General features: G+C 34.0%; 1 long non-coding RNA gene and 1 pseudogene across 3 annotated transcripts; both read right to left on the bottom strand.

Annotated features, from left to right (window-relative positions):
• Positions 1 to 13,654: 13,654 nt before the first annotated feature.
• On the bottom strand, positions 13,655 to 19,226 carry LOC144548404 (uncharacterized; annotated as a pseudogene). Its single transcript, XR_013509345.1, has 5 exons — positions 18,605 to 19,226; positions 17,192 to 17,204; positions 14,509 to 14,615; positions 13,994 to 14,449; positions 13,655 to 13,885 (listed from the first exon to the last, which is right to left on the bottom strand). The product of XR_013509345.1 is annotated as an uncharacterized LOC144548404 (transcript).
• On the bottom strand, positions 15,010 to 17,084 carry LOC144548732 (uncharacterized). 2 transcript variants are annotated; one of them, XR_013509440.1, is made up of 3 exons: positions 16,771 to 17,084; positions 15,605 to 16,503; positions 15,010 to 15,246 (listed from the first exon to the last, which is right to left on the bottom strand). It is a non-coding gene; the product is annotated as an uncharacterized LOC144548732 (long non-coding RNA). The 2 variants fall into 2 exon arrangements; XR_013509439.1 differs by having other exon boundaries at positions 15,623 to 16,503.
• Positions 19,227 to 25,811: the final 6,585 nt, after the last annotated feature.

Genomic DNA, 25,811 nt, shown 5'->3' with positions numbered 1-25,811 from the left:
GAGGTTGATGGTAAAACTCCTGCAGAAGTCAATAAAACCCCAGAAGAGGTTGATAGTAAAACTCCTGAAGAAGTATATAAAATCCCAGAAGAGATTAATGGTAGAACTCATGAAGAAGTTGATAAAAACCCAAAAGAGGTTGATGAAGTTCCAGAAGAAACTCAAGTACCAAATGAATATGAGATTTCTATAAATTATGTAATAAATGGTACTATATTAAATAGAAATAAAACACATGTTGATGAAATCTTTGCATTCGCTATAGCAAGCGATGTTATAAATGAAGAAGATAATGTGCCAAAAACTCTAGAAGAGTGTAGACAAAGAAATGATTGGCCTAAATGGAAAGATGCCATACAAACAGAATTAAGTTCATTAGACAAGCAGCAAGTATTTGGACCTGTAGTCCAAACGCCCAATGATGTTAGCCCTGTAGGTTACAAATGGGTATTTGTCATAAAAAGAAATGAGAAAAATGAGATTGTGAGATATAAAGCAAGGCTAGTGGCACAAGGCTTTACACAAATACCTGGAGTTGATTATGAAGAAACGTATTCACCTGTAGTGGATGCGATAACTCTCATATTCCTAATAAGTCTCACAGTTGCAGAAAATCTAAAAATGAGACTTATGGATGTTGTAACAGCCTATTTATATGGTTCACTTGACAATGATATATATATGAAAGTCCCAGAAGGATTGAAAATGCCTGAAGCATATAAGTCAAAACCTAGAGAGATGTACTCTATAAAATTAAGAAGATCTTTATACGGACTAAAACAATCTGGTCGAATGTGGTATAATCGACTGAGTGAGTACCTTCTAAAAGAAGGATATAAAAATAATATAATTAGTCCGTGTGTTTTTATTAAAAGGTCAAATCTAGGTTTCACAATCATTGCAGTGTATGTTGATGATTTAAATATTATTGGATCTCCTGAAGAGATTGAGAATACTGCAAAATTATTGAAGAATGAATTTGAGATGAAAGACCTTGGTGTAACAAAATTTTGTCTCGGCCTGCAGATCGAAGATCTAAAGAATGGAATATTTATCCATCAATTAAATTATGTTGAAAAAATATTAAAGAGATTCAATATGGATAAAGCTCATCCTTTGAGCACACCAATGGTCGTACGATCGCTAAATGCAGAAAATGATCATTTTCGCCCACAAGAAAATAATGAAAAAGTGCTTGGTCCTGAAGTACCATACTTAAGTGCAATCGGGGCATTATTATATCTTGCAAATAATACGAGACCCGATATCTCATTTGCAGTAAATGTGTTAGCAAGATATAGTTCCAAACCAACCAGAAGACATTGGAATGTAATTAAACAAGTATTTCGGTATCTCTGCGGAACTAGAGATATGGGGTTATACTATCAAAAAGATACAAATCCAATTTAGTTGGATATGCAGATGCGGGATATTTATCGGATCCACATAAAGCACGATCTCAATCAGGATACGGATTCACCTATTGTGGAGCTACAATTTCATGGCGATCGACAAAACAAACTCTTACGGCTACATCTTCAAATCACGCTGAACTGGTCGCCTTATACGAGGCGGGTCGAGAATGTGTTTGGTTATGGTCAATGATTCAAAATATTCAAGAAGAATGCGGACTTGAAAACATCAAGGTAAATCCTACTCCGCTATATGAAGATAATGCAGCATGCATTACACAAATCAAAGAAGGATATATCAAAGGAGACCGAACTAAACATATTGCACCAAAGTTCTTTTCGACACACGACCTACAAAAGGAAGGCGTAATAGATGTTTGCCAAGTCCGATCAATCGATAATCTGGCATACCTATTCACAAAATCTTTACCGACAAAGGTTTTTGTACAACTCACAAAGAAGATAGGTCTACATCGATTGAAGGATATTCAATGATATCAAAATGAGGGGAAGCATTATACGCACTGTACTCTTTTTCCCTTAACCAAGTTTTTATCCCAATGGGTTTTTCTTGGTAAGGTTTTTAATGAGGCAGTACATGGTCCTGAAGTATCATGTTGATCCTGAAGTATCATGTTAATATCGATCCTGAAGTATCATATTAACAGCGTATAATGAAAGATGAACATCCAAGGGGAAGTGTTATAAAATATATTTATGTGGATGTTCATTCTATAACTTCCAATATTAATTATCCACTACCTCCACTACCTCCATTATCTCCACTACCATGGACATTCATTTTCTCCTTTATTATTGTAACATCTCTTTCTAGCCTATAAATAGAGGCTTTGTAAATAGAGAATTGACACACATATTATACACAATAGTGGAGAATAAAATTCTATTATTGCTCTCTCTATCTCTCTTGTTATTTACTTACTTTTGTTGCAACTTTATCTTAATTTTACAACAAAAGCATTAAATTTTATAGCCCAAGTAAACAATAAAATAAACCAAAGGGTCCAAATCAAACAAAATATGGGATCTTCTGTGGCACCTGGGTGAAAATCGGTTAAAATTATGGGAGACCGGAGGGCTCCTCCGGTCTTGAGGAAAGTAAAATGTTGAGACCGGAGGAGCCTTCCGGTCCTTCTGATTTTAAAAAAAAAAAAAACAATCATACTGGATCAGTAAAAATCATTTTCTCAATTATGGTTTATCAAAAAAATTCCGTAGCCTTACTCTCTCTCTCTCTCTCTCTCTCTATATATATGAGTAGAACTAGGGTGCTCTTAAGCTTACCAAAGTTTTGGTGAGCTTAACTCTAAAACTCATCAAATCAATTTCAAATGACGAATCTGAACCGTTGAAACCCGTCTACCTTACGTGTGATGCATCTACATGTGAAATTTTTAAACATTCAAATTAATTTAGTATAAAGTCAAGCGGTCAAAAACGTTCAAAAAATGAATGCACTAAAATTAATTTATTAACCTTCTAATTTTGACCGCTTGACTTTATACTAAATTAATTCGAATGTTTAAAAATTTCACATGTAGATGCATCACATGTAAGGTAGGCGGGTTTCAACGGTTCGGATTTGTCATTTAAAATGGATTTGATGAGTTTTAGAGTTAAGCTTACCAAAACTTTGGTGAGCTTAAGAGCACCCTAGTTCTACTCTCTCTCTCTCTCTATATACACACACACACACACACACACACACCATATATATAGGAATATGCTAGCATGCTATGCATAGCATAGAGCCCCTCCATGCAACGGCTCGGATTTCGAGTTTTCAAAATCCTAACGATCGATCCGAACCGTTCATCTTGTTCTCCATATTAATATGTGTTTGGAGACCAAATTTTACATTTTGTTGAAATTTTTTTACTATTTCTTTAGATTTATTGAAAATCCCTATTTTCAGCAAATCTGGACCATAAAAAAACAGCGATTTTCAATAAATCTAAAAAAATAGTAAAAAAATTCCAAAAAATGTAAAATTTGGTCTCCAAACACATATTAATATGGATAACAAGATGAACGGTTCGGATCGACCGTTAGGATTTTGAAAACTCAAAATCCGAGCTGTTGCATGGAGATGTTCTATGCTATGCATAGCATGCTAGCATATTCCTATATATTTATTACAATAATTATAGCACTGAATTGTTTTTTTTTTTTTTTTTTTAACTTGAACGCCCTAATTAGGCAACTTTTTTATATAGAAAACAGTGCATGCATGAAAAGTAAATCCCAGATAGCATATAATATAGGGAGAGGGGGGTTTCCGATGGGCATCGGACACAAATAGGGTTCGATGAGGGGTTTAAACCGTCGGATCTGCTTTAAGATTCGTGTGTACGGATTTTAAAGCAGACGCGAAATTGCGAGTGCGAATCTTAAAGCAGATCCGACGGTTTAAACCCCTCATCGAACCCTATTTGGTCCGATGCCCATCGGACACCCCCCTCACTCTATAATATATGGTCCTAGCTAGCTAGATAGAACTGTTTGCTCCTATTCTAGCCGTACAAATTTAATACACAAAATTAAGTCCAATGATGAAGTTCATGATAATTTCCAGTCAATTAAGATACGAAATTGATTTTGTCTGATTTGTATAAAATTGAATGCACAACATGAGTAAATAAGTTTCGTCGAGAATTAAATTCTCGCTTACAATAACTCCGTCATAACTTCATGAACGTGTTGTATGTCATTTTTTTTTCTTGTTGACTCATGTAAAATGATATAATTATATATGTTGTTTTTGACTAATTACTTTTAATTCCACACCAAAAAAGCTGAAAAATAATAACACATGAAAAATGTCTCCATTATGAAAAATGAGTCAAATTAATTTTCCAACTTTATATATTCATAAGAAATTTTCATTCAAATTTCAAACTGGCAATCTATACTACACAATTGACATTATCGACATATTAAGCGTATATATAGAGTCTAATTATATATGTGAATTTTAGGACTTCTCAATATTAACAGCCAGCAAGAGCTATACAATAATATGTTTTATCAGTAAAATTACTTAACACTGTTAATATTTTCATAAATACTCCCGACAATAATAGCAATATCTTTTGCAATAACATTTTCTGTGGTTTTACTCTTGGTAATAGTCATTTCTTACCTTCAGAGTTCATTAGTACGAACTGCGCGCTAGCAATACTTTATAGCAGTTTGTTCTTTTTTTGATGGTTGTCGGCAATTGCAGTTAATTTATCTCTAATTGAATATGTATTAAACCTTTTTTCATTTACTTGTACACAAGACACACATATATATGAGTCATTGTTTTTTTAACAGAGGCAGCAAACATATATTATTACCTTGTTCATGCATTGCATGTACGTGGTTCGTTAAATCCCTTTATGAAATTCTGAAATGACAGAGACGATTGATCAATTAATGGCAGCATCAATTTCACATCAATGTTAAAACCTAACACATATATATATATATATATCCATCGGCAGACCCAATTTAACATGCATGCATGCTGCGTTGATTGTTCAAACCAACAGTTTGCACAATATAGACTGAAAATTAATCAAAAAAGGTGAATGCTACAGTATGTAAACAGGTAAAATGTGAAGTTCCCAGTTACAGTTATAACAAAGAACGGCCAAATTATAGGGGTGAAAACTGTATGGATAATATCCAATCCGTATTTGATCTATATTCGAAAACTTAGATGTGGATATCCGATATCTAAATATCCGTATGGATAAGGATATTGATATGGTTTTATGTTTCAATTATCCATATCCGAATGCTAGATATATACCATATATTTTAATATATATTATGAAAAATTTATGTTATTCACCATTATAATTAGATAAATATTATGAACTTTAATATTTTTTAATATTATTTTAATAAATATCCGATCTCATCTAGATCCGTATCCGTCTGATATGTCTGATATCCAGATCGTATCCGTATCTGAAAAATAAAAAAAGAAATGTAGATATGATTTTAACACTATCCGCTTAGTTTTCACCCCTACCAAATTACCTATAATAGTACATCTGTTCGATCATTATAACTACAGATAAATATTGAGGCAATTTTACAAAATAACCTTCCTAAAACCGAGCTGACATGCAATTAAAGGATGGCAGCAATTAATTAATTGAATGCGGCGGAGATCCCAGGAACATGGAGTTTATGAAATTATCAGAGTTGGTTAAAAATATTAAGATGAAATGTACCAGAGACCAATAGACCTTCAAGGCGTCTCAATATATTGTGTATGTTGCACATGATGACTTTTTGTGATTTTTTTTTTAAAATAGAATCAAACTTGAATATTTCAATGAAACAAGTAAGTTGGACTTTGTTTTTATGAAAAATAGGTCTACCGACTCTGTGGATCAGTGAAGGCAGTTTACTTATGCTTACTTTGTATGCAGTGAAACAAATAATTTTTTGCATGTTTTTTATAGAAACAAATTTCAACGTGTTTGTTTTGTTAAAATATTTAAGTTTGGTTCTATTTTAAGAAAAAAAATATAATTTTTGTGAATGGGTTTTGAATAGGCAGTAAACAAGTACCCAAGTTAGTGAGGTAAATTAATTGTGGTTTTAAAACGCGTCCCAATGTATTATGTCGTCATTAATTACAATGTAATTTGGATGATCATGTGTTGTGATTATATGTGACTTAACTTGTTATATATATGCAAAATATTTAATAACACGTTTAACTATATTTTTCGAATATATAAGTTTGTTGAAGGAAGAAAAATAATGAGAACAAATGTGAAAATATATAATATATGTATAATAAGAAACAATATTGTTGTAACAAAAATTTATGTACAATAATATATAAATATATTGTTCAAAATTTAAACTGTTGTTTGAGATCAGATAAATATTGACATAAAATTTTATGTTATTTTAATCCAGTGTTGTCACAAGCTCTACATACAGTGTCGTGTCCCATACAGTTATGTGATTAGATCGATTCACATATGTTGTATTGTATCCTTTTTTCCAAAAAGTAATCACAACATGGAACACACGAATTACGGCCCAAGATTTTTTGTGGGATATTATAATACACAAATGGGAGTTAAATCTAACTGATTTCATGACTACTAAATGAATTAGTTTGTAAAATTAATTCTAGATTTCGATAAATCAAAACTCAATAATCAATTTAAATCATTATATTATTTACTACTTTAGTAGAGGGATATTAATTTATAAAATTATTGAGGGCCATGGTATTGTAAATAGCGCATATTGATTCCTACTATGAATCAATATATCTATTCAAAGTACAATAGTCGATATCTCCATATAAAAAAATATTTGATCTAAACAACATTTAGACCATTCGAAATAGTGATTTCTACCTATATTAAAAAAATAGTAAAAAGTTCAAAAAAATTTAAAATTTAGTTTGCAAATGCATTTACAAGAGATGTATTAATTATTAACCTAAATTATACATTTGTTAGTTTATTTTGTGACAAAGTGTAATGTTAAAAAAAATAAAAATTTAGACATTATTTTTTTGTTACATCTCCTCAAGTTGTTTTTAAATTAGACGAATTGATCAAATAACACGATATTTGTTCCATATAATTCGTAATATTTACAAGGTTTCTTATGCATTATACAATAGTCTCAATATTTTGCCATATAATTGTTACAAAAAAAATCGACCAAATTACTTACAATATGTTGTACATTTTGTTCACTATAACTTGAGATAATTTTACAAAACAACATTCCTAAAACCGTGCTGACAGTTAACGGGCCACAGAGCATATGGACCAATAATTGGTTACGGCGGAGATCCGGAGGACCATACATACATGCATAGATATATATATATATACAGAGGAGGGAGCAAGTTACAATAATTTTTGAGTTACAACAAATTATTACAACCATTTTTTACATTTTCAATGCCCAAATTATCGATTCAAATCATTAGATGTGATATCTACAATAAAATATACTTGTTAGACCAAATTTTACATTTTTTGAAATTTTTTTACTATTTATTAAGATGAATACAAAAACTAGTCAAATTCAGACCATTGAATTTTGTACCGATCTTAATAAATAGTAAAAATATATATATGAAACATTGAAAACTATATATATGAATACATATCCGTACGTATTTGAATATCGGATATTCGTATTTAATTTTTGAATACGGATTTGATCGAATACGGACAGATAATATCAGATCCGTTTAATTAATTACACCCCTACTGACATTACTTGTAATATTTTTGTGTACATGGCTTCTGAGTAGGCAGTAAATTAACCAAGAATTAACCAAGTATATCGCCACAATTTTGGACTCCAATGGTTAAAGTTTCTTAGAGTATCACGGCCCATATATTATTTCTCTCTATATATATCTTCATTTTGAAGTTAAACTTATCAACCAGCTATGTCACTGTCAGCTCAAGTAATTTATCCGTGATGCTAGCTTAACTGTACTCTCTATTAGAGTAAACCTAGCTAATTAGTTTAGCTATTAGAGTTAAAGGTTAGGATTTATATTTTTTGCATTTTTATAGTAATGTATTTTAAGTTTTTATTTAAAAATATAGAATCATAAAATGACTAGCAAAATATACTTAAATACTTGAGTATGCTTCAGTCCTTTTGCGTTCCTATTCTACGTAGTTTGTGGATTTAATTCTATAATTAGATAAATCAAAACTCAATGACCAATTTAAGTCATTATATTATTCAACTTTACGACTGAAATATTAATTTATGAAATGAATGAGGCTATGGTACTTTGCATATTGATTTGTATTATATGAAGAGGAGAGATCGGATGACACCGTCTATTTTCAAAGTCCAAACAGTTGATCCAAACCGTTCAACTTGATAGATATGTTAAAATGTGCTTGCAGATCAAATTTTGCATTTTCTGAATTTTTTTTTGGTTTATTCAGATGGGTACAAAAATTCAACGGTCCGAATATAGCGATTTTGTTAAATACTTAATAAATAGTAAAAAAATTCAAAAAAATATAAAATTTGATATGCAAGTAGATTTTAATATATCCATCATATTGAACGGTTTGGATCGACTATTTGGACTTTGAAACTTCAAAAATTGACATTGTCATCCGATGTCACCAAAAAACGGTGTCATCCGATCCGTCCTCTTATATGAATCACTATATCTATAGAAATAGTACAATAGTCGATATTTCCATATACAAATATACTAGTTGATAAATTGTATATTTTTTAGAATATTTTTACGAAAGCGTCTAATTGATCACAATGAGCTGTCCACATTTTTTTAACAAAAAAAACTGCCATTTAACTTGCACGAATACTATAAAATTCCAATTTTATACTGTAATCTTCTACAATTAATGACAGTTTTAAAATCTTATACAGTATTTTATAACCAGACCACTTCTCAAAATTGTAGTTTTTCAAAATAACCCCGGAAATATGCAAAATTAATTTTTTTTTGAATCAAAATTATTTTTTGTGAATAATTTTTTTTTAAAATTTCATATTTTTTTCGTCAATTATTGATATTTATATATGCATCTATATCATGTAAATTAATACTACACATACTGTAAAACATACAGATGTTAACTATAGAACTTAAATACTATAAAATTTCCAAATGTAAATCATAAAACTACATATGCAAACTATAAAACTGTAAATCTGAAATCTAAAACACTATAAAACTGAGATAAACACACTGAAACTTCAATACTATAAATTTAAAAGATGTTAACCGTAAAATTAACATATGCAAACTATAAAACATCAATGCATCAACTATGCACAACCACATTAAGCCACTTTGAAAATCATTGATCCAACGGTGGCTTCTGGTTTGTTAAGCCACCGTTGGATCAGTGATTTTCAAAGTGGCTTAATAAATAGTAAAACAATTAAAAAAAATGTAAAATTTGGTCTCCAAGCACATTTTAATGTAGTGATCACATCGAATGGTTTGGATTGACTTTTTGAACTTTGAAAATTGAAAAACGAATTAATTGCACAGACCTCAGGAACAATTGATTTGATGTTAGCTTAACCTCTCCTCTTTCTCTCTCTCTCTCTATATATCTATATATATATGATCCGATCTGTATCAGTATCCGTATCCGTATTCGCTAGTATCTGATGGGTATCCAAATCTAAAAAATTAAAAAGAATATAAATATAGTTTTACCACTGTCCGCTCTGTAGCCACTCCCGCCACTCCGTTTTCACCTCTGCATTTGTTCACTATAACTTCATATAATTTTTGAGGCAATTTTACCAATAATCAATTGCGGCGGAGATCCGAAGGACCATACATCGAAATAATTAAGAAATTATGTACCAGAGAGAGAGAGCAGTAGGCCTTCAAGTTCAAGGCGTCTCCATGTATTGATTTCTGTTGCACATGACTTTAAATAAATGAAGAGTTGGTGTACATATCTTTTGAGTAGGTAGTAAACCATGTACCAAGTATCGCCACATGGTTAAAGTTTGTTTATAGTATCACAGCCCAATATTTCTATATCTCCATTTTCCGATAATCATCAAAGTTACTTATATATAGTAAAGTTAGCTTAACTTTACTTTCTATGCTCATATTTAGTTGTAAAGTAAGAGTTGTAGTAAATACCTTACTTAATTCACACTTAAGTTGTCAAATAAGAAGCAAAATAGGAATAAAATGGAATAAGAGATTAGTTAATTTAGAGTAAGTTATTCCACCTCCAGACGGATTAACTAACTCCACACTTATTCCATGTATGACCCATCATAGACAAAAAGGTTCAAGTTTATTTTCAAGCATCTTACTCTACATGAATTAATTTAAGCAATGATTCATACTACCAAAGGAGGTGTAAAATATGAGGATTGCAATATGGAATAAGTAATTTAATTCTTATTAACTTTACTTCACAACCAAACATGACCTATTATAGAGTACTGAACCTAGCTTAATTCAAGATCTAGAGTTTTTTTGCATCTTTATAGGTAACGTATTTTAAGTTTTTATTTGAAAATATAGAATCATAATGACTAGCAAAATTTTTTTTACAAATTTTTGATTCTGTACTTAAAATGATATAGAGGGATTACTGGAACAAAAAGAGGTAAAAAAAGAGGGATTACTGGTGCTTTACTTTATTTAGTGATAAATTGGTTGTGATTGTTAATATTTAGCCACACATTTACACAATTAGATAACCCAAAAAGAAATTTTTAACTTTATTAATTAATTGATGATTACTAAGGAAAAAACATCACTTATCACTTATCACTAAATAACTGCCACGGATGCATGTTCTCTTCACTGAATTAAATGTTAAGTTATTATTAATTACTAACACAAGTATTACATTGTTAATTAGTTTGTACATTTAAATAGCTGTAACAAGTTCAATTGAGATAATGTCATATTTTCATACTTTATTTAGTGATAGTTAACATTTATGGCTAGCTAAGGCTAGCCACATTTACAATCTTGCTTCTAGTGACAATTGCTAAGGAACGCCATTGATAGCAAACATTATTTTTTTAATACTAATATCAACCGTCTGACGCTTTGAGAAAAAAAGATAAAAATTGTTATCCAGGAATAAATTGAAACTTTCCAGTCAGTATTCGACGGAAAAAAAAATTAATTTGATATATCATTCCCGACGGTACCCATTCAAAGAGTGCGCATATTTTAAATTTATCTTGATGCTTATTCTTGTGGTATTGCATGTTGAAGATAACAACACCGAAGCCCAAAGCCCAACTAATATTTGAAAAAGGCCCAAATCCAATTATACTCTTCTGAATTATTCAAGAAATAGAAACCGACTTTATATGATCGGTTATAATGGAGCATACTAGAAAATACTACTATTATATAGTATACTTTCCATACCCTTGTATCAAGATATTTTAGAGAAATCATAACCGACATTGTTATATGTATAAATAGGAGAGGTGTGTAAATGAAGCAGATATAGAATCAAGAATCAGAGAGCATATTAAAGTGAGGCGTTATCGAGTGAGTGAAAATATATATTCAAAGCTTTGTACTCCTCTTGAAAATATATATTAAAAAATAGAGTAAAGATGTTGTCCCCCTTGAATCTGTCCCCTATCTGTCCCCCTAACAACTTTTCTTTTTTGTTTCCTCACGTGGTCAAAATCTACCCTCTTCAATCTTCAATCTTCTCACGTGGCGAGGAGAGCGTGGTGCACCGTCGAGATCCGGCGAGGAGAGCGTGGTGCACCGTCGAGATCTGACGAGGAGAGCATGGTGCACCGTCAAGATTCGGCGGGGAGAGCGTGGTGCACCATTGGAGAGGGTCCATGCTAGCCCAGCGAAGGTTGTCACAATGCAACATATGAATACTTCATTAGTTAGATATGAATACTTCAGTTGTTAGATATGCGTACTTCATGTTACATATGAATACTTCTTGGAAGAGGTGGAATGAGAGAGATGAATCTGACTTTGAATTTTGAATTGTATAAATTATTTCGAACATGTATGAATACTTCGTAATCGTCAGTATGAATAATTCTTTAGTTAGATATGAATACTTCATTGTTTTAGATATGCATACTAGTATGTTGAGAATATTTCTTGGTCCCAATCTGGGCAAGTGTGAATATTATTAGTGTCAGATGTGAATATTGTTAGTGTCATGTGTGAATACTTTATTAGTTAGATATGAATAGTTATATATATGAATATTTCATTTGTTATATATTGAGTACTTCATTAGTTAAATATGAATACTTCATTTGTTATATATGCATACTTCATGTTAGATATAAATACTTCTTGGAAGATGTGGGTGAGGGATGAATTTGATAATGAATTTTGAATTGTATAAATTATTTTGAACATGTATGAATACTTCGTAATCGTCAGTATGAATACTTCTTGGAAGAGGTGGGGTGAGAGATGAATCTGACTTTGAATTTTGAATTGTATAAATTATTTCAAACATGTATGAATACTTCATAATCGTCAGTATGAATACTTCATTTGTTTAGATATGAATACTTCTATATTTAGATATGAATGATATATAGTTTCGCTGTAGTGGTCCCCAATCTTGGCAAATGTCGCTTTCAGACGATTGCGGTCCCCAATCCAGGCTGTCACAAGACGTCAGCGGTCCCCCTGGTTGTTACTGGTCCCCTCCAGCTTGTGTTTACATATGACAAATAGTTATGATAATAAGTATGAATACTATAAATTCGTAGGTATGAATACTATACGTTTTGACTATTAATAAGATAGCATTAATCTTGCTCTTTGGTGGTAGTTAACACGTTTTAACTATTTTTTTTGTCTTTTAGTGCGGGGGACAGATAGGGGACTGAAGTAGGGGGACTGTTAGTCGATCCCTAAAAAATATATATATTATATAAACTCCTCTCTTCTATATCTAATACCACAATCCGAGTTTAATTTCCAACACTGCAACCTTATTTACGTCTACGAACAAGAAAAATAATAAAAAACCATGTCAAAATAGTTGTGCCTATCAAATACTTAAATACTTGAGTATGCTTTAGTCCTTTTGTGTTTCTATTTTTGCATGCATCGCGTGACTTGTGTGATCATTTAATTATAATTTAAGTTAGTTTATTTAACATTGACCATTTAATCAATATCTAATGGTTCTAATTAATTACACATGACTTGTGTGACTACGTATCATGCTCTGCCGTGACTAATTGTACGTCCCTATTAATTTTAGCCTTTTACGTGCTAAACAAATCCATCATAGTACCATGCAACGCATTTAACTTTCTCGGTATTAACCAAAAATAAAAAAAATTCGCCGGTATTTAATAATATTCATGTAATGCAATCAATAACCACATATATATAGTGCTGATGCTAGTAGTGTTTTATTATAATTAAAATGCAGCTACATAAGAGCTCAATTTATTCCCTAGCTACTAATCTCTCAGCAAAGTACCTACCTACTAATACACATATTCTCCCTTCTAAAAACTAAACATGAACTCATCAAGAATTTGAAATAGAATATACTGAATTTAATTGATAAGTTCTTGAAGAATTAATAGAACCACTAATTAACTATCCCCCTCTTCCATTACCATTGTTGTCATTGTTACCGTTGTTTCCGTTGTTGCCATTGTTTCTGTTGTTACCGTTGTTACCATTATTTTACGTTATTCCCATTGTTGTCATTGTTTCAATGGTTACCTGATGGTGGTGCTTGAGTTCGTACTTGATTTTGAGCTGGTGTTGATGCTAGAGATGGATTTGGATTATGAATTGGGACTGGAGGTGGAGCTAAGGCAGGAGGTGGGGTGGGAGAGAGGGTAGGAGATGGTGTCGGAGCTGGGGTTGGAGTATGAATTTTCACCTCCAACATCCTCCCCCATTTTGTCCTTCGAGCTATACAGCAATGCCTCCGCGGAGCCTATATATCATTATCAATCAAATTATTAAATTGACATCACAATTCATAGCCAATTTGGTCATTGATATCTGTTTGTAATAATTATTAATTAAGCAAGTAGCTAGGCACCTGTTTCCACAAGAAAGGATCCATCTTTGGTGCAAGAACCCTGACCCTGTCGATGCGAGAGGCCGCATAGAAGCTCTTGTTGTTGCACATGGCCTTGGCATTTTCTTGAGCCTGATCCTTACTGGTAGTGTACTGGGTGAGGGACACATCCGTATGGTTGCGCAGCTCCCGGTCGAAAAAGTAGATGAAAGGGCGGGCGCAGGGTTCTTGGTTGGGGCCGTTGAGGGGACGGGTGTTGAACATGAAGGGCCCGTCGCTGGAGGTGCGCCACGTCTTGAAGGTCTGCACGGGGGTCTCCAACTCATGTGGGGGGCGCACACTAGGGTAAACCTGAACTGTGTACCCCCACGATACTGACACTGATAGCACCACCCCCATATCTGCATCATAGCAGAAGGCCTGCTGTAGGATCCGGGCTGGGTCGACTTGGTATGCGGAGAAGAGGGACCGCAATGCCTCCAGTGTAGGATCCGGGCTGGGTCGACTTGGTATGCGGAGAAGAGGGACTGCAATGCCTCCAGTTGGCTGGGCCTGTTGGGGATGATGGGCTCCACATAATCCAGGTGGTGGAGCGATACCAGCGGCGCGATTGGGTGGGCCGCGAGCATCCCGTATATCTCTCCTCACTACAACAGAAAAGACTTTCAGAGACCGGTTTTCCGGTTTCTGATAGTCACGTCGCCGGTCGCTGATAATCATTTCGGTCTCAGAAAGCCGATTCCGATCACTGAAAGCATTGTCGCAGATACTCTTCTAATGACGTCACCGGTCGCTGAATGACGTTAGCCGGTCGCTGATACTTTTTTTGCGACCATTTTTTTTGTCCTGTTGCGCTTTGCTGACGTCAGAAAAATGTATCTGCGACCGTAAAAACGGTCGTTGATAGTCAAAATCCGGTCGTTGTTTTTTTTTTTTTCAAAATGTAGGTATTAACTATTAACACATTACAGAGTGCATCACTAATTAAAATAACACATTTAGGTAATAAAAATTTTACATATTAATTCCACATTAATTTTACAAACATGATACAACCAGTACATCAAGTACATCAAGTAATGTTACAAACAGTACATCAAGTAGGTCAATATATCTAGTAATGTTACAAACATGATACAATCAGTACATCAAGTAATGTTAAAATGAAGCAATGTAATATACCAGTTACTAATAAAAGAAGAAAAAAAAGATGAAATATACATTAAAGAAAATAAAGAATAACCTGATATTAGGTCAATATCTCTAGGAATAACCTGAGAAAACAAATCAATTAGAGTCAAGTCAGATTTACAAGAAATCACTCAAAATAAGGACATTGATTTGGCATCTCATAAAAAGAAGCGAGAGTCACATGATTTCAATTAGGCCAGACAAAGAATTAGCACATGATAAGTGACACTTGACTAACTTAGTACCAGATACTGCCTTGTTGCTATACCATTCTCATTTTTCATGAAATCTGTACCGGTATGGTTATCGTACCGGTTTCATTATTGTATAGGTCTGGTTAATATTGCAGTATAAAATATGGTACAAGTACTAATCTAATACAATTTAGATATGGAACAGGCACGAATATGTTACAAGTATGAATACGGCACTAGTTTACACCTTGTGATTGCTACTCACCATGCTCGACTCCATCAATTATCTTCTCATTGTTTCCGTCATGTTCATCGAACAAACCATCAAAACTGTGAAAAACAGTAAAACATGCCATGATATCGCCATATGACCCAATCCTTGCTCCAAAGCCAAATTCAACATAAATTGTCTCTGAACGTAGCCAAATTAGTATAATTACGTCATTCCAAACTTAATTGCAACAAAAACCAACCCAATTTCAAGAAATCCAAACCCAAACCTAAAACCGAGTTGAAACAAACACAAACCTATTCAAACACAAATAAAAAATACAAACCTATTCGATGAATAAAAAAATAAATACCTGGACTAGAAATAGAGGGAAATGAATTGGCATTTTGTTGGAAGATAAATTAAATTAAATTATTCTACATAACAGAATATAAAAGAATAACGAGAAACCATGAACAATACAAGAATGACACTGGTGCCCAACTGGACAGCTATGGCAAACTATTTTCCAAGTATGACCAAAATTAGTACAAACAATATGCTACAATTGTTCAAAGTCTAAAACTAACGCAAGCTTAATCAATTATAACTTTATAACCAAGGAATAAAATAAAATGAACAGAGGATTAGAAAATTTTCCTAATTTTTGCAAAAGCATTTTTAATTTTGAAAATTGATTACAACAAACTTGCCCATAATCTCTTGTGAAACGGTGCCGATTCAAACCCCACAAACACAGTAATAATTACCTGACTAAACCAATGGAATTCAGATCCAGTGCATTATAATACCTAGCAGTACTTAATCAACTATTCATACTCAGCAATGTTTGGAAATTAAAATCAAACACAGAAAAGTACCTTACACAACACCTCATTCTTGGTGCTGATAGGAAAAAAATAAAGGGTACCTGACTGAATTAGCAACAAAGACACAGATAAAGCATATATCAGTAAAATTCTACAATTTAGACATAACAGCAAAGTAGATTTCGTGTCTCTAAAAATTCGTGTTTCATACTATCACTAGGCATGCAACCAGGCAAATCAGTAAAGATAGAAAAAGGCAACCAGGCATGCAACCTCGAATTCAAGCTTTAAGCTTTAAGTAAGCACTAATGGCTATTTTACCCAAATCAAACAAACAAAATTTTAAAAGACAAAACGAGAGATAAAGTTCACCTGGAGGAGGCGGCGAGACAGAGAGAGAAGCCGTGCACGTGGAGGAGAAGGCGACGACGGAGGGACGAGAGAGGCGGAGATGGGGCACCCTTCAGCGGATCTGCTGTTTTTTTTTGGTTAAACCTAAAACGCGGCGAGACAGAGAGAGAAGCCGTGCACGTGGAGGAGGCGGTGGCGGCGGAGGGATGAGAGAGGCGGCGATGGGGTCCGTCTCCGACTGATCAGCCGATTTTTTTTTTTTGGCTAAACCTAAAACGCGGGAGGAAGAAGACCCTTCAGCAGAGGCGCGCAATATTTCAGGGGTCCGTCTCCGATGTTATTTTCTTTTTCTTTTTTTTTTTCGGGTTTTTGGGATTTTCAGCGACCAGCGAATGGACCGGTCTCTGATACCGGTCGCTGAAAATTAGTTTTGCTGTAGTGCCTCTGACATCCACCTGCAATTGCAATTGATTGTTCATCAAACCTACCTTTGTGTATAGTTAATAGGTAATTAAGATGCATTGGTACAGAATTAGCGGTTGATTTTTAGGCATAAAGGTCGATGTTATGAGATCTTCTAGGGGTTTTCCTATAGAAAGTGTTTGTTTTCTTTTACTGTTTCTTGAACAACTATAATTTAGCTTTGTTAATAATAAAGGGGCTATTATGCCTTCCCATTCTAAATTGTTCATCAAACCAACCTATCTAGTTAATTATCTCAGTGATAACACTCGTTAGTACTTAATTTATCACAACCCACGTCCAACCTTCTACTAGATATATAATTTGAAATATTTTATTGTTTATAAAATTTTCATATTGTCAAAATTTTGAAATGCTTTGATGAAAGTAATCAACTTTCAAATGACAGTAAGTTCGACACACACATATATAGCATATTTAAATGTTAAGAATGCATTTATTTTGATACGACCCACCGGCCTTAAATAGGCTTTTACAAATTACAATCCACCTAGTCGTGTACTATGAATATAGGTCTTAATTATCTCAAAATAATTATGGGCCTTAATTGGGCCTAAAGTGAAAGCCCACACCAAATGAATAGCTAAGTCCTAGCATTTTAAGCTTAAATAATATCAATAATAAAAGGGGAATTTCATATATCCCCTCAAAATCTTCAATATTACGTATTCTCGCCTCAAAAAATTATAATTACATATTTATCCTTCAAAATATTAGAAACTGACATATTTACCCAAATTCACTAAACTAGTCAAATTTAATACTTAAAATTATATAAACAATATTGATTAATGAAATATGAGTAAAGCTTACATACACTTAAGTGTACTGTACTCTTAAGTTTAGGCCGTTCGATTTTTTTAAAAGTCATGCAGATTCTTTAAAAGTCGTGAAAGCACGACTTTTAAAAAAATCAAACTGCCTAAACTTAAGAGTACGGTACACTTAAGTGTATATTAGCTTTACTCATGAAATATAACTAATATGCCCTCCATCCCTCCTCTCTCCTCTTTCTTTGTAGGATAGTATCAGTACCAGTATCAGATCATTCTTCTCTACCTTTTCTTTTCGATCAGCAGCAAATACATTCGCTTAATTGATATGTATCATCGATGGATATTAGTTCTTGTATCCACGTTGCTGCTTAGAATATGTTGCACAATCTCTAAGCTAAACTTAATTAAATAAATCAAACTAATTGTATATTAATTAATTATATGTTGGTGTTTGTTGAAAATCACCAGGCGCCATCTCCTTTTCTAATTATGCATGCATGCATAAGTAATGAGTATTGATAAGTTGATAACAATCAGGCATGCAATATATAGTTAGATAAGTGATACAATAATGGTACATGTAGCATGAATCATACCTGGTGGAAGCCGGGTTCGCGTGTGAGGGGAATGCCGAGCTCGGAAAGACATGACTGGACTCACTGGTCGCTGCCGTAGAAGTAGGTATACCTCTCAAGGCAGGTGTCCATGACCCCGGCCAACTCGGCTACGGCCGGGTAGCTGATGGCAAAGCCTCCTCCACCGAATGCCATCCCGTAGCTGTGCATGAGGTCTTGCTCGACGCTCTCCGATGGCATCCCCACGTAGTACATCTGCTCGTGGTCAATACTTCTGCAGCACCCCTATTGGATTCTCCACAAAAAACACCGTGTCATCATCCCCCATCACAAACCACCGAACTTTCTCCCTTTCTGGCATCGATGACACTGACACCAGCTAGTAAGCCTCGACCACGGCAGCAGCAATTCGAGATGCCGATGCCCGGTTCCCATACCAAGACATGTCACGAGATATACTGTAAGGTGGGCAAGTGTCGGGCCAGGTGCCTATCGGTGTCTGGTCCAGCCAGACGTGGCCTCTTGTGTGGTTGTGGCGCCACCAGAGCTCGGTGTAGGCGCGTCGCTGGTCCCATGTCTGGGCTGAGCCACCTATGGCAAAGACTATGTGGGAGAGGTCAGTGGGGACGGAAGAGTGTGATGGGGGGGGGGGGGGGGGGGGGGGGGGGGGGGGGGAGATGTGAATAAGTTGATTGGAATTTGGCGTCTTTAATTATTCATTTGTGACTGAGACGGGCAGTTCCCGCGCAACAAGAATGAGACACTTTTTGCGAGAATAAAAAAATGACTTTTCGCGGCAGATTACTGTTCAATTTTTTCTTTTCGCGACGGTAAACTCGAGATGCATGTAATATATGATCTTTGATAATAAAAATTATTTCTTTATAATCAATTAATTAATTGGTTGGTGCTGTAATAATTGACTTCCAAATTAATTTCATTTAGCCAATAATAATGTTATAAATTAAAAACCGTACGTAGTCGTACTAGAAATTATGATTGGCCATGCCCCATGCCCATGCATGTATATATAGTTTCTGAAAACGGCCACATGCATGGTATTTATTACAATAATTATAGCACTGAATTTATTTATTTATTTATTTTTAACTTGAACGCCCTAATTAGGCAACTTTTTATTAAGAAATTAAACAGCGCTGGAAAAAGTAAATCCTAGATAGCATTTAATATATTGTCCTAATCTAGCCGTACGTACAAATTTAATTCACATAATTAAATCCAATGATATATGAAGTTGATAATTTCCAGTCAATTAAGATAGGAAATTGATTTTGTCTGATTTGTATAAAATTTAATGGACAACATGAGCCAATTAAGATACGAAATTTAATTGCATTAAATTCTGGGGCTTTCAATAAATATGATGTGTGTGTGTATGGAAAGCATATATTAATTACAGACTAATAACTCACAATAATTCCGTCATAATTAAGTCCATGAACGTGTTGTATGTCATTTTTTTTTCTTGTTGACTCTTATGTGATATTATGTTGTTTTTGACTAATTACTTTCAATTCCACACCAAAAAAGCAGAAAAATGACAAATAAAAAATGTCTCCATTATGAAAAATGAGTCAAATTAATTTTCCAACTGTAAGAGTTGACCCAATTTGGAGTATTTGCAAGGGAAGAGAGTGTGGGTCCCATCATACTATTTGCAAGGGAAGCAGACGTGAGTCCCACCATAGTATTTGCAAGGCAAGGGAACGCGAGACCCACTAGACTATTTGCAAGAATAGATAACATGGGACCTACTTGACTTTTTGCAAGGATATATAACGTGACTATTTGCAAGGCTAGTTAACGTGGGTCCCATATGTTTATTTGCATGAGAATATGATTTTGTTATTACATGGAAAGAATATGTAGTTATTACATGGCTGACAATTTGCAAGGATATGATTTGCACTTTTTGCATGCACATAAATTATCAATATTTGCATGGAAATCCGATGTCTAAAATGAGCTACATGGAGGCAATAAAGCATAATTCAATTTTACATTCCTTCCTCCTTATACTAATATAGTACCAACCCAGTACTGTTTACCAATTTTCAGATTACCATTCAATAAGATTTACATAAAACACATATAAGAGTACATACATAAAAAACAACTAACAAAATAAGAAGAGTAATTATCGGATAGTGTTAACTTATGTTTTATTGACTTGTACTGTGAAAGGGCTTGGTATGACTTGACTGTAATATTTGTAATATCAAACAAAATAATATGAATATTTATGTTGATTTTAATATATGGTTTTATTTTATGTTTATGTGAACTTTGGAAATAAGTGTTATAAATTGAATGGGCTTATTTACATACTGCTATTATTCATGTTGTTATAAAAATAATCATTGAAAATGAGATATCAAATAAACAGAAATGAATTTGTGTTCAGTAAATAAACTATTGCATGGCTAATCTTATGCAATTGTTTGGAACTTCAGTCCAGACTATTTACATGGACCTTCAATAAAATATAATATAAACGTGGAGTTAAGGAGTTGCATGGAGATGGAGTTAAGTAATTGCATGGACCTTTAATAAAATATAATATCTACTAAGTGGTTAAGTAGTTGCATGAGAAGCGAGTTGAGTTGTTGCATGGACCTTTAATTAAATATAATATATACTAAGTTTTTAAGTAGTTGCATGGTCATGGAGTTGAGTTGTTGCATGGACCTCGAATTAATTATAATATCTGACTTTCAAAACTTATTAGTATGGCTGAACATCACACAGTTGCATGGTTGCACTTCACACAATTGCATGCGATATCTGTTACATAGGGATTCGCATGCAACAAGTTTAAAAAGTCAACAAACGTCATTTCTTTTGCATGAGCCATCTCAACCATGCAAAAAATTAGTGCTGGACATGAAAAAATTCGCCAGAGGTTAAGAATATTCATTTAATGCAATCAATAACCACATATATATAGTGCTGATGCTAGTAGTGTTTTATTATAAAATGCAGCTACATAAGATAGCTCAATTTATTCCCTAGCTACTAATCTCTCGGCAAGTACCTACCTACTACTAATACAAATTTTTCCCTTCTAAAAACTAAAAGGAACTCATCAAGAATTACAATTTCAAAAAAAAACTCATCAAGAATTTAAAAATAGAACATACTGAATTTAATTGATAAGTTCTTCAAGAATTAACGGAAACACTAATTAGCTATCACCCCCTCTTCCATTACCGTTTCCGTTGTCACCGTTGTCTCCTTTGTTACCGTTGTCACCGTTATTTCCGTTATTCTCATTGTTACCATTGTTACCGTTTCCGTTGTCTCCTTTGTCACCGTTGTCACCGTTATTTCCGTTATTCCCATTGTTACCATTGTTACTGTTTCCATTGTCACCATTGTCACCGTTGTTTCCGTTGTCTCCGTTGTCTCCATTGTCACCGTTGTCACCGTTATTTCCGTTATTGTCTCCGTTGTCTCCATTGTCACCGTTGTCACCGTTATTTCCGTTATTCCCATTGCTGCCATTGTCACCGTTTTCATTGTTGCCATTGTCACCGTTGTCACCGTTATCACCGTTATTTCCGTTATTCCCATTGTTGCCATTGTTGCAATTAGGGGCTGGAGTTGGAGCAGGGGTAAGAGATGGAGTTGGAGCTAGGGTTGGAGTATGAATTGGAGCTGGAGTTGGAGCTGGAGTAGGGGTAGGTGTTGGAGTTGGAGTTGGAGATTGGGTAGGACTTGGAGTTAGAACTGGGGGTGGAGCTGGTGTTGGAGTAGGACCAGATGGCGGTAGTGGTGGTGGAGTAGGACCAGATAGCGGTGGTGGTGTGGAAGCTGGTGGTGGAGTAGGACCAGATGGTGGTGGTGGTGTGGAAGCTGGTGGTGGAGCAGGACCCGATGGCGGTGGTGGTGTGGAAGCTGGTGGTGGAGTAGGACCAGATGGTGGTGGTGGTGTGGAAGCTGGTGGTGGAGTAGGACCAGATGGCGGTGGTGGTGTGGAAGCTGGTGGTGGTGGAGTACGACCTGATGGAGGTGGTGGTTTGGAAGCTGGTGGTGGAGTACGACCCGATGGCGGTGGTGGTTTGGAAGCTGGTGGTGGAGTGCGTCCGATGGCGGTGGTGATCTGGAAGCTGGTGGTGGGGAACATATAGGAATGGGTGATTTTCTGCGTCTAACCGAAATGGAAATAGGCAACTTCGAACAATTCGGAGGCCTGCGCACAACATTCCTCTGAGGGTGATCTGTGAAACAGAATACAAAATTCAAGACATACATAGTTTAGTTACCATATATATAGAGAGAGAAAAAAAAAAAAGGGAGGTTGGCTAAGATTAAAATGATAGTTTCTGAATTTTGATGATATATATATATACACGCATGCACGCTAAACAAATCATAGTATATCAGTTTGGCTAGCTAGGGATAATTTAGGGACTTTGTAAGTATTGTGACTTTATTTAATCATTATCTATGATGTTTTTTTCTTATTAATAAAAGTAGAGTATTTCTAATTGTTTCGTTAACGATACCAAACTATTTTTGAAAATACCAAAACACTAGTACCTGTACAAAATATAGTTGAACTAAATTAACTAAAGCCTAAGCTATATATTTCATGCAAAAATCACATATCCAAAACATTGTTTGTCAAAGACTAAATCATAAAAATAAAAAAATAAAAAATTAGTTTCATGTTAAAGTTTTCTAATGATTAAAATGATCAAAGCTGTATCCCTGCATATTTCTTCATTGCTTAATCCAGAGCCAATAAGCATTAGTCATTATCTATATATGATAGTACGCACGTAGTTTTTTCATATATTAGCAATAATCAAGTTTAGGTTAGGAATTATTACCAATTTGTGAAGCCTCCTTATCAGAAGGATTCTGTCGTGCCATTACAAAAGGAACTAGTGCAATGGCTATCAACACGAGAAAACTTTTCAAGGCCATATATATATATATATATGCTCACTTCTAGTGATCTCTCTTTTGTTTTGATCTCCAACGCTCTTGGTGGCAATGTAGCACAGACAAGTGCGCTTATATAGACTTGGAGGTATGTTGGGACGCAGGAACAACTTAATTTGTTTGAGAAATTCGTAGTTAGGTGAAATATTTAAAGAGAAATATGGTACTATATCTCTAGAGTAGTAATTTCTTTTGTCCCAAATTCCCAATGCCACGTGAAATCTTAATTATCAACCTCAAACGTTGTAAAGAGATGAAGCATATTCTGGTGGCCAGGTCCCATTTTCATGGCATAGCCACATAAATTTGCCATAAATATACATAAGCACATTATTCTCTCTCTCTCTCTCTCTCTCTCTCTCTCTCTCTCTCTCTCTATCTATCTATCTATCTATCTATCTATATATATATATATATATATATATATATATTTCATTTACCTGGCAATAAGTTTTTCATTAACCACAGTAACTTGAGTGCTAATTAATTAATTACTTGCGATGACAATATTAATTGTATATATATTTATTTAAAATTTCATATACAAGAGAATTTTTCTTGAGATGTATACGCGCGATAACTTTGCCAAGATAACTCGAAGATCATGTTGCACGAATTGGTACTCAAATTGGGCACGCCATAGTTCTGTTGCATATTAGATCCTGGACAATACAACATAAGGCCAGTAAACCACCATGAAAAAATATTTTTGGTCAGCAAATTGTCAGAACTTGAACTTGAGCGATATCGATGTTGAGCTCAAAGCTTGCTTGCACCTGATTGACCTTATTGCACTCTTTACATTGGCACTGCATCATAGAAAGGATCATAGAATATTTTATTATTTTATGAAGAATACTCCACGCTTCAAAGGGCAGGATTTCATGCCTTTCTTCAGCAAGATGTACTCATCAACACTACTAGCTATGTACAGAAACGGCCTCCACTAAATTTCATTTTCTAACAGTTTAAACCGATATAAATTTGAAACCGGTAGACTAAACATGTTTGTGGCTAGTAAATAAGTTGGAAAACTCTTCTATCGGTTGCGGACTCAGTAACCGATAAAAAAGGTAGTCAACTTTCTTCCATCGGTTAAAGTTAGGTAGGGGTGTCAATGGTACCTTTTTAGCTGTTTACCCAACCCGTATCGTATTCGATAAGGTGAATATGGGTAAGATTTTTTTTTTCGTTAGCTTATTGGGTATGGGTATGGGTAAGAATTTTTTTTCGTTAAATAAATGGGTAAGGGTATGGGTAATGACTATTTCGTACCCGTTACCCTATAGGGTAATTATAAAATTCAAATATATATTCAATTCAATTTCCAACCCACTTAAATGTATATTCGTATTTTTGAATTTTTATTCTTTATAAAAAATAATTTAGTTGGAATTGATTGCACATTTATTTTATTTTTTATTAGAAATGCAATTATATATGTGTTAAAATGAATGAGTTTTTGATGTTTAATTTGTAAAATATAATAAAACTAATTATTATACTAGTATTATCCGTTATTCACCCGCTACCGTTTCGTTACCCGATAATATTAACGGGTAAGGGTAGGGTAGGGTAAGATCAATTTTTAATGGGTATGGGTAGGGTATGGGTAAGGTCAATTTTAATGGGTATGGGTATGAAAATGTCTCCACCCGACCCGTACCGTACCCATTGACACCCCTAAAGTTAAGGAACCGATAGAAAAGGAGTTACCTTAATTATTTTATCGGTTTTAAAGAAGCAACCGATAGAAGATTCTCTGGTAGTTCTTTTTTCAGTTCCAAACTTAATTAGTACCGATATAATATCGGATATACGTAGATATATACATAGATATTTTCATTATATATATATAGAGAGAGATATAGGTTAATATACAATCGATTGTTTCTAGCTTTCTGTACAATCAAGTCGTTTTCTGATTTTTAAAGTCCAAATGATCGATCCAAACCGTTAGATGTGATATCTGACAAAATTACTTGTATAAAATTAAATAACACATAACTCCTATGAATCATCCTTCCCTCCCATATTTTATTGATCAAAGAATATTTTGTTATTTTTTACATGGCACCAACTAAGGATATTTAACATCATGATTGAATCCTATTACCTCTTCTAATTTTAGATATAAGGTTAGATAATACAACAAATCAATTCCTAAATCATCGAAGGAAGGTAAGCTAGGAAGAGGAGCTGCTGGATTGATTCTTTCCTTTGCTTAATTGATTCTTTCATTCTTTGCTTGATATCA

This window comes from Carex rostrata, chromosome 33 (assembly GCF_964058835.1).
Source record: "Carex rostrata chromosome 33, lpCarRost1.2, whole genome shotgun sequence".
Taxonomy (NCBI): Eukaryota; Viridiplantae; Streptophyta; class Magnoliopsida; order Poales; family Cyperaceae; genus Carex; species Carex rostrata.
The sequence above is the reverse complement of the archived record's forward strand: the minus strand, read 5'-3'. Positions and strand labels throughout refer to the sequence as shown.